At 40.0% G+C, this 7,940-nt stretch overlaps 1 pseudogene; it reads right to left on the reverse strand.

The window, feature by feature from the left end:
- On the reverse strand, window positions 2,506–3,605 carry LOC102175522 (annotated as a pseudogene).

The following is a 7,940-nucleotide window of genomic DNA, read 5'->3' on the forward strand; positions in this document are numbered from 1 at the left end:
GGACTGATGCTGAAGCTGAAACTCCAATACTTTGGACACCTGATGTGAAGAACTGACTCCTTGGAAAAGAGTCAATCTTTCCCTGATGCTGGGAAAGATTGAGGGCAGGAGGAGAAGGGGATGACAGAGGATGAGATGGTTGGATGACATCACTGACTTGATGGACATGAGTTTGAGCAAGTTCCAGGAGTTGGTGATGGACTGGGAAGCCTTGTGTGCTACAACAGTCCTTGGGGTCACAAAGAGTCGGACACGCCTGAGTGACTGAACTGAAGTATGAGAAAATACTGCTAATATACACCCAGAAAATGAGATTTTGTCACTGTTTGAATTCAAATGGGTTTAGGAATATAGTGAATGGATCACTAAGACCCCCTCTTTCACCTTCTTAGTTTACCTCTTAGAAGACTTCCTTTTATGTTGAGGCCAATTAGACTCAAAAGCAACAATAAACAATGACCATTGGTCCAAGAACTATTATCATTGATTTTACGGATATCAACAATAACTGTTGAGATCAGAAAGGAACTTGGCATGTAGAGAAAATATGAGTTCAATCATGGTTGACCTTGTGGTTTCCAAGCACCACTGGCATCCCATTAGTGTGGAATCAGCATTCAATCTTGTCAATATAATCACTGTGAAGTTGAAAAGTTCAATCACTTGCAGAAGAAAATAAAACCCTTGCCAACTACCATATTTGCATGAGATAGAATGAAGGTAAGTGACACTAATCATTGAATTTATGGCTAGTTTCTTTCTAGTTGTAAATTAAAAACACATCCTTCTAGCATAATCAGTATTGGTCAGACACTCAAAAGAATCGATTTGCCCAATTAACTTAAAAAAGGTTATGTTCCCATTGAAGAAATGAAAATATTTTAAATGCTTTTCTAATTCTGGAATCATGTGGATCTCAGAGATGTGTCAGAGTTAGGTAATATATCAGACGTGTCAATGTTAGGCAAATGACTTTTGATTTAGATATGTTTTCTAAATGAAAAATTAAAACTCAGTAGCTCAAAGGACTTCAAGGCCTTTTTTCAAGTGACACAAGAATCCTAGGGTGTATCTCATGGTAATTTATGGGGACAGTAGAGAAGAATTTCTGAAAATATAACTTTCCTAGATGATTCAAGGTATATGAAAAATGCACCTGTCTGAAGGGGTACTGTTCTCCAGCTGTATTATTGCTATTCTATTGGACTGCTCTTATCTAAAGATAATGCTTGGAGCCCCAAATATTTCTCACTGGCCTAAAATGCTATTGTTCCTTATTCTACCTCAAATACCTGAGATTTCCACTTTTGGGGTCATGAATGGCTAGCAGAGGAGCAGAAGTCCTGCCTTCAGAAGATCTTACTTAAAATTTGCAAATAATTAAAGAGGCTTCCTATGGCTTTTCTCCTTTGGCCCAGTTTGTGTGTGTTAGTTGCTCAGTTGTGTCTGACACTTTGCGACCCCATGGACTTTAGCCCACCAGCCTCCTCTGTCCATGAGATTCTCCAAGCAAGAATACTAGAGCAGGTTTATTTCCTTGGGAAGGGGGCAGATACAGGTGAGAACTGTGAGGAGGGGAGAAACTGTGGAACCGCAAGTTCACCAGCATGTATATGTTAGTACTACAGTGGTTTATGCCTTTTATGGCCATAGCAATTGGCACTTAGGAGAGTTTGGGAGGCTCTAGGAATAACAAAGATGTTGACCGTGGTGGAAAAACAGAGTAGCTGACCAGGCAAGGGGAAAGAGAGCCCTGAAAGTTAGGACTGAGCTAGTGAATTAAGGGCCTTGAATGCCAGACAGTTGAGAATGTCCTGCAGACAAGAACATAGTAGAGGGGGGCAGAAATAAGGCAACGATCAAATTTGTATTTTAGATATATTATTCTGATTAGCCAGACTGGAGGTGGAGGATGGACCAAATGGGCAGGGGGTGAGAACAGTTGGCGGGGGTAAAAACCATGTGGTGCTGTGGTAAAGAATCTGCCTGCCAGCGCAGGAGATACAGGAGAAATGGGTTCAATCCCTGGGTTGCGAAGATCCCCTGGAGAAGGAAATGGCAACTCACTCCAGTATTCTTGCCTGAACAATCCCATAGACAGAGAAGCCTAGCAGGCTACAGTCCATGGGGTCCCAAAGAGTCAGACGTGACTGAGCAACTGAGCACACAGCGCTCAGAACACTCAAAAATATTTACTGAATGAATTGAATGAAATGGCACTGCACCTCTGTTGTAGACAATTAAATGAGCATTATGTTTTTTTTTTCTTAAAGAACACTCTCTACTTTAGGCTTAAATAAAAAAGTAATCAACTAAAAACATAAAAGTGATTTAGATCTTTGTGGTCAAGTGATTCTCAAAAATGTTAGGGAGCATCAGAATTACCTAAGGGGCTTATTAAAACACTAATTGGTGAGCCCTATCCTCAGAATTCCTGATTCAGTGAGTGTGGGGTGGGGCCTGAGAACACGCATTTTATTTTTTATTTTTTTATTTTTTAGGGGTGGGGCTCACTTTATTTTTGAAAAGCCTCAGGAGTTATTCTATTATAAAGGGACATGGCTGAACAGATAGGAGACAGACTCTCCATTGTGAGTTCTCCTGATGGCTTCCGCGAGGATCATGGAGATGTCAATCACCTGTATTTTGGAGCAATGCTTCATCTTATCCTCCTGAGGTATGGTATTGGTGACTACTACTGCTTCAAAGCATGCATTATTAATACGAGAAATGGCTGGGCCAGAAAAGATTCCATGAGTCAGGATAGCATAAACCCTGGTGGCTCCAGCTGAGAGAAGTTTGTCAGCTGCATGGCAGATTGTGCCGCAAGTGTCAGCCATGTCATCCACGAGGATGGCCACACGGTCCTTCAGGTCCCCTACGAGCACCATGCGGTCCACTTCATTGGCCTTCTTCCGTTCTCTGTGAATCAAGGCAAAGTCCACATTCAACCGGTCTGCAATGGAAGTCACTCTCTTTGCTCCTCCAGCATCAGGTGAGACAATTGTGCAGTTCCTCCACTCAGAGATGTTCTCCCTTATCCACTTGAGGACTGCTGGCTCTGCATACAAATTGTCGACTGGGATATCAAAAAAGCCCTGAATTTGAGAAGCATGAAGGTCCATGGTGATGATATGCTACAGAGAGCATATTTGCAACCAGCTTGGCTGAGATTGGAGCCCAGCTCTTATCCTTCTTATCCTGCCGGGCATAAGGGAAGCACGGGATGACTGCAGTAACCCGGCTGGCTGAAGCAATCTTACAGGCATTAATCATAATCAAAAGTTCCATGAGATTGTCATTGATTTCACCACAGCCACTCTGAACAATGTAGACATCCTCTCCACGAACACTTTCTCCGATTTCCACACAGGTCTCCTGGTTGCTGAATTTCTTAGTCACCACCTTGCCCAGTTCCAGGCCCAGGCGGTCGGCAATCTTCTGGGACAGATCCTGGTGGGAGCTGCTGCTGAAGATTTTGATGTTCGGCATCTTGGCCAACTACCCTAGGCTCTCTTTGCTTAACGATCACTGCTGCTGCCGCCGAGACCCAAACCGAGTGGGCCCAGAGACTCAGTACTAAGCACTCGCGTTTCTACTCCGCCATCTTCGAACGTGCATTTTAAATGAGTGTCACGATAATGCCCATGTTGCTTTTCCAGGGCCCACACTTTGAGAACCACTGTCCCAGATCATTGTTTTAAACAATAGATTTTGATATGTCTGTTTCTGGAAGAGGGGATCTATCATATAATCTGTAGCGACTGATGGAGTTACGAAAAAAGAGAAATAGATGGATATCTTATTTTCCTTTGCCCAATACCTTTTTCCTTAATACATTTTAACTTGGCCTAGATCATGAGTTATTTTAAATGGCATACTCTGGTCCTGTTTTTGTAAGATCACCATTAATTTCTTTTTATCTAAATCTGAAGGCATTGCCTCTGTGATTCTCACAGAGTAAAGTCATTTAATCTCTGCCTTGTAATTTACCAGGCAACATTTAAAGTTGTAGATCCAAGTAATTCTTTAAATCTATGTCTGGAACACTTATCATTGCAACCATTTAAGAACTATAATGTTTGTCTAGTATCAGTTGCTTTTATTAGATGTATCACCATCATAAATCACAAGCCTAGAAATATACCATTCTCATTCGCCTCTTATGAATCTCAATTATTCACTGTAGACCACTTCAGTAAAGTTTTAAAAAAATATGGTGTCTTCCAGGGAGTTGAGAAAAGAACCAAAGTATTATGAGAGTAAAGATAGTGTTGGGGCTTCTCTGGTGGCTCAGCGGTGAAGAATCTGCCTGCCAACGCAGAAAACTCAGGTTTTGTGCCAGGGTCAGGAAGTTCCCCTGAAGGAGGGCGTGGCAACCCATTCCAGTATTCTTGCCTGGAGAATCCCATGGATAGAGGAGCCTGGCAGGCTATAGTCCATGAGATCATAAAAGAGTTGGACATGACTTAGTGACTAAACAACAGCAACAAAAGATAGTGTTAATACTGGAACAGGTTTTGTCACTGAAAAGTATAAATTGCCTTAATACTTGTTACAGGGGAACTAACATAGAAGAAATATACCTACATTGAGATAACCATTTTGTTTATTTTACCAATCAGAGAAATTTGAGGATGAGAGAGAGGACATTTACAAGGAAATAATAGTATTGATGTAGAAAGATTTATTTGCTATAAAGGCTCTTGTGACTGGAACAATCAATTAAGCTTGACTCTCAGAACTAGGAGGTCTCTTATGTGGAAAGAATCTGTATTGCTCGGGGATAAAAAACATTTTGTAAACTCCTCCTGTGAATTTTATACATAAAAGTCATGGTCTTTCTGAAAGCATAGAATTTTTATATTTTCCTTCAAAACCTGGATTAGCTTTTCCAACTGTTTTCCGGAGCTCTTGAGGTCTGCTTCCTCACTAGCTGACTGTTTCCCTCATCCTTTCTAACATTCGTATTTTTCTTATTTATATGCTTGCCTCTGACCCACTTGACCTTTATGGAATCAGAGTAACCCACTTTCTAACCTGGTTCTACCATCCTCATTGAAATATGCTTCCCATTTCCTTGAGGAAGGAATTAGCATCATGGGGAAAATGGCTGAGAGTCTTTTATAAACACATACTCCCTTAAAATTGCTCAGAAAAGTTTCAATATTGTGATTTCTGACTTTTCATCCGAGTGCTCAAGCGGAGGACAGTGCATAGGAAATACTCAGTAAGAATAGCTGATGATCTGTCATTATCCTTCAAATATGCCTTCCCATTGAGGCAGAAAGATTTAGTAAGTGGAAGTCACTCAGTTGTGTCTGATTCTTTGCAACTGCACAGACTATGAAGTCCATGGAATTCTCTAGGCCAGAAAACTGGAGTGAGCAGCCACTCCCTTCTCCAGGAGATCTTCCCAACCCAGGGATCAAACGCAGGTCTCTGGCATTGAAGGTGGATTCTTTACCAGCTGAACCACAAGGGAAGCCCAAGAATACTGGAGTGGGTAGTCTATCCCTTCTCCAGTGGATCTTCCTGACCCAGAAATCAAACTGGGGTCTCCTGCGTTGCAGGCAGATTCTTCACCAACTGAGCTCTCAGTGAAGCCTGAAAGTGAAAGTCGCTCTTTGCAATCCCATGGACTATACAGTCCATGGAATTCTGCAGGTCAGAATACCGGAGTGGGTAGCCTTTCCCTCTCCAGGGGCATCTTCCCAACCTAGGGGTCGAACCCAGGTCTCCCATGTTGCAGGCGGATTTTTAACCAGCTGAGCCACAAGGGAAGCCCTGAAAGATTTATCAATACATTAAATGGAACTCTCACAAAATAAGAGCTTTGGGTTTGGTTAATATAGCAGTAAGTTTGTTACACAGAGTTCTTATTATCTTAGACCCTACCCTCCACATTCTAGGGAAATCATTTATCTATTGGAGAATATAGCCTTTTATATAAAAATGTCTTTGTTGTTGACTCTCTGTCATATTTGACTCTTTTTGACCCCATGGAAAAATATGTTTAGGATATGCTTGCTTTGAGGTAATCAGTCTTTACCCTTTAGGTCAGCAATCCCTTTCTTTATGGATAAAAGCTTTGGCCTCTTTTTGTTCCAAAATTTACATATTCATGTGATATAAAGTTATCTGAAATTTTCTGAAGTACATAGACCAGAGGTAAAAAGTCTCTGGTAACCTCCTGGGATGTTTAAAGAGCATTTATGCTTCTTTGAAACCTGAAGTTTTTAAAATAGAGGGTACCTGTGTTTTGTATTGATTTCTATGTATATGTGATTGACTTGTAGCGTAAAAGAAGGGAAATGAAAACATTTGCTTTCTGCCTTGATTTTTAAAAATTAATTATTTTATTTTAATTGGAGGCTAAATATTTTACAATATTGTGGTTTTGCCATACGTTGACATGAATCAACCACAGGTGTACAGGGAGTTTTAAAATTTAAAACTATTAATAAATGCTATGGCAACTTGTATTATGTTCTGAAGGAACTGCTTTAGTCTTAAACTATGATTTTTCTTCCTCCTCAAGAGTTCACCAGGGAAACTTAAAATAGAAACAAAGTATATATATGTGTATGTTTTCCCACTTCGCAAATTTGTTTTAAAACCTAAGTCATCTATCACCATGTCACAGAGTCAATAGAATCCTCCCCGTAGAGTCTTGCCTGGAGGTTTTCTGTGTGATTCTCAGAATAAAGGATTAGTTGAACCCAGAAGAGCTAATGTTACAGATTGCAAGGTGACTTGGGGCCTTTTTTTGATCTGTCTCTCTTCTTTCTAAGCTGCACATGAACTTCTTCCTATTCAGATCCTGTAGATTCTTCTTAATCCATATTACTTATAATTTTTAGTGCATCGTGCACAGCTGATCACATTCTTCCTTTATTATTCCCTGGAGATTTTCTGCATAATAGTGTTTCTCAGCCTTGGCCATGCATTGGAATCACTGGGGGAGCTTTAAAATCTATTAATTCTTGAATTGGTCTCGCCCCCAGAGATGTTAATTAATTAGTCTGAAGCATGACCTTTGTATCGGAACTTTTTGTTAAGTATTTTAAAAAGCAGTTTTATTGGGGTCTAATTGTCATACAATGAATAATACATGCTTAAAATGTAAAATTTAATGTTTGATATACATATCCACATATAAAGTTGTCACCAAGAACAAGAGAGTAAAAACCAAAGGTTTGCTCAGAGCAAGAGAGTAAAAAGCAAAGGTTTGCTCATGCCCCTTTATCTTTTCTCTCTTCCTCCAGGTCTGCTCCCCTCCATTCCCTTTCCAGGCACTCATGTACTAATTATAGTTATTTTAACATTATATGTATTTTAAAACCTATTGAAATATATCTCTAATCGTCTATGGGATCGCACAGAGTCGGACACAAGTGAAGTGACTTAGCAGCATTAAAACAATAAGTGATCTATGTTTCAGCCAAAAGCTTATTTGGAATCACCTTACTGTATAGTCAGTATTTGGCTACTCTTTGTTTTCTGAAAGAGCTCTAATGGAGGCTTACTGCCAAACACAGATCCATCTTTAGGACAAAGGTGTGAGAAGTCTCTTTCCCACTATTACTGCAACTAGAGGGATGAAAAGTTTGGACGGAGGACTGTATTTCTCTTTCTACTGAGTAACAGCCTTTTCCGTGTTGCAGGTCAGCCTATACAACCCTTTTAGCAAGGTTTGTTATTAATCAAAGGTTAGGCTTTATGAAAAATTGTGTCATTAAATAAAAATTGTTGTTAGTATACGTCTTGCTTGGCTAGATCTAAGATTTAGAGAAGACTAAATTTTCTCATACTTCAGTAAATCAAGTCTATGTTTTTAAAAAAAGGTATCTAGCTTTATTTCACTTTCAGTGTACATTTGGGAAAGTATGCTACTGTGTTCTAGCTCTTACTTTCAGCCATCTCAAGATGAATTTAGA

Source organism: Capra hircus, chromosome 20 (assembly GCF_001704415.2).
Source record: "Capra hircus breed San Clemente chromosome 20, ASM170441v1, whole genome shotgun sequence".
NCBI lineage: Eukaryota > Metazoa > Chordata > Mammalia > Artiodactyla > Bovidae > Capra > Capra hircus.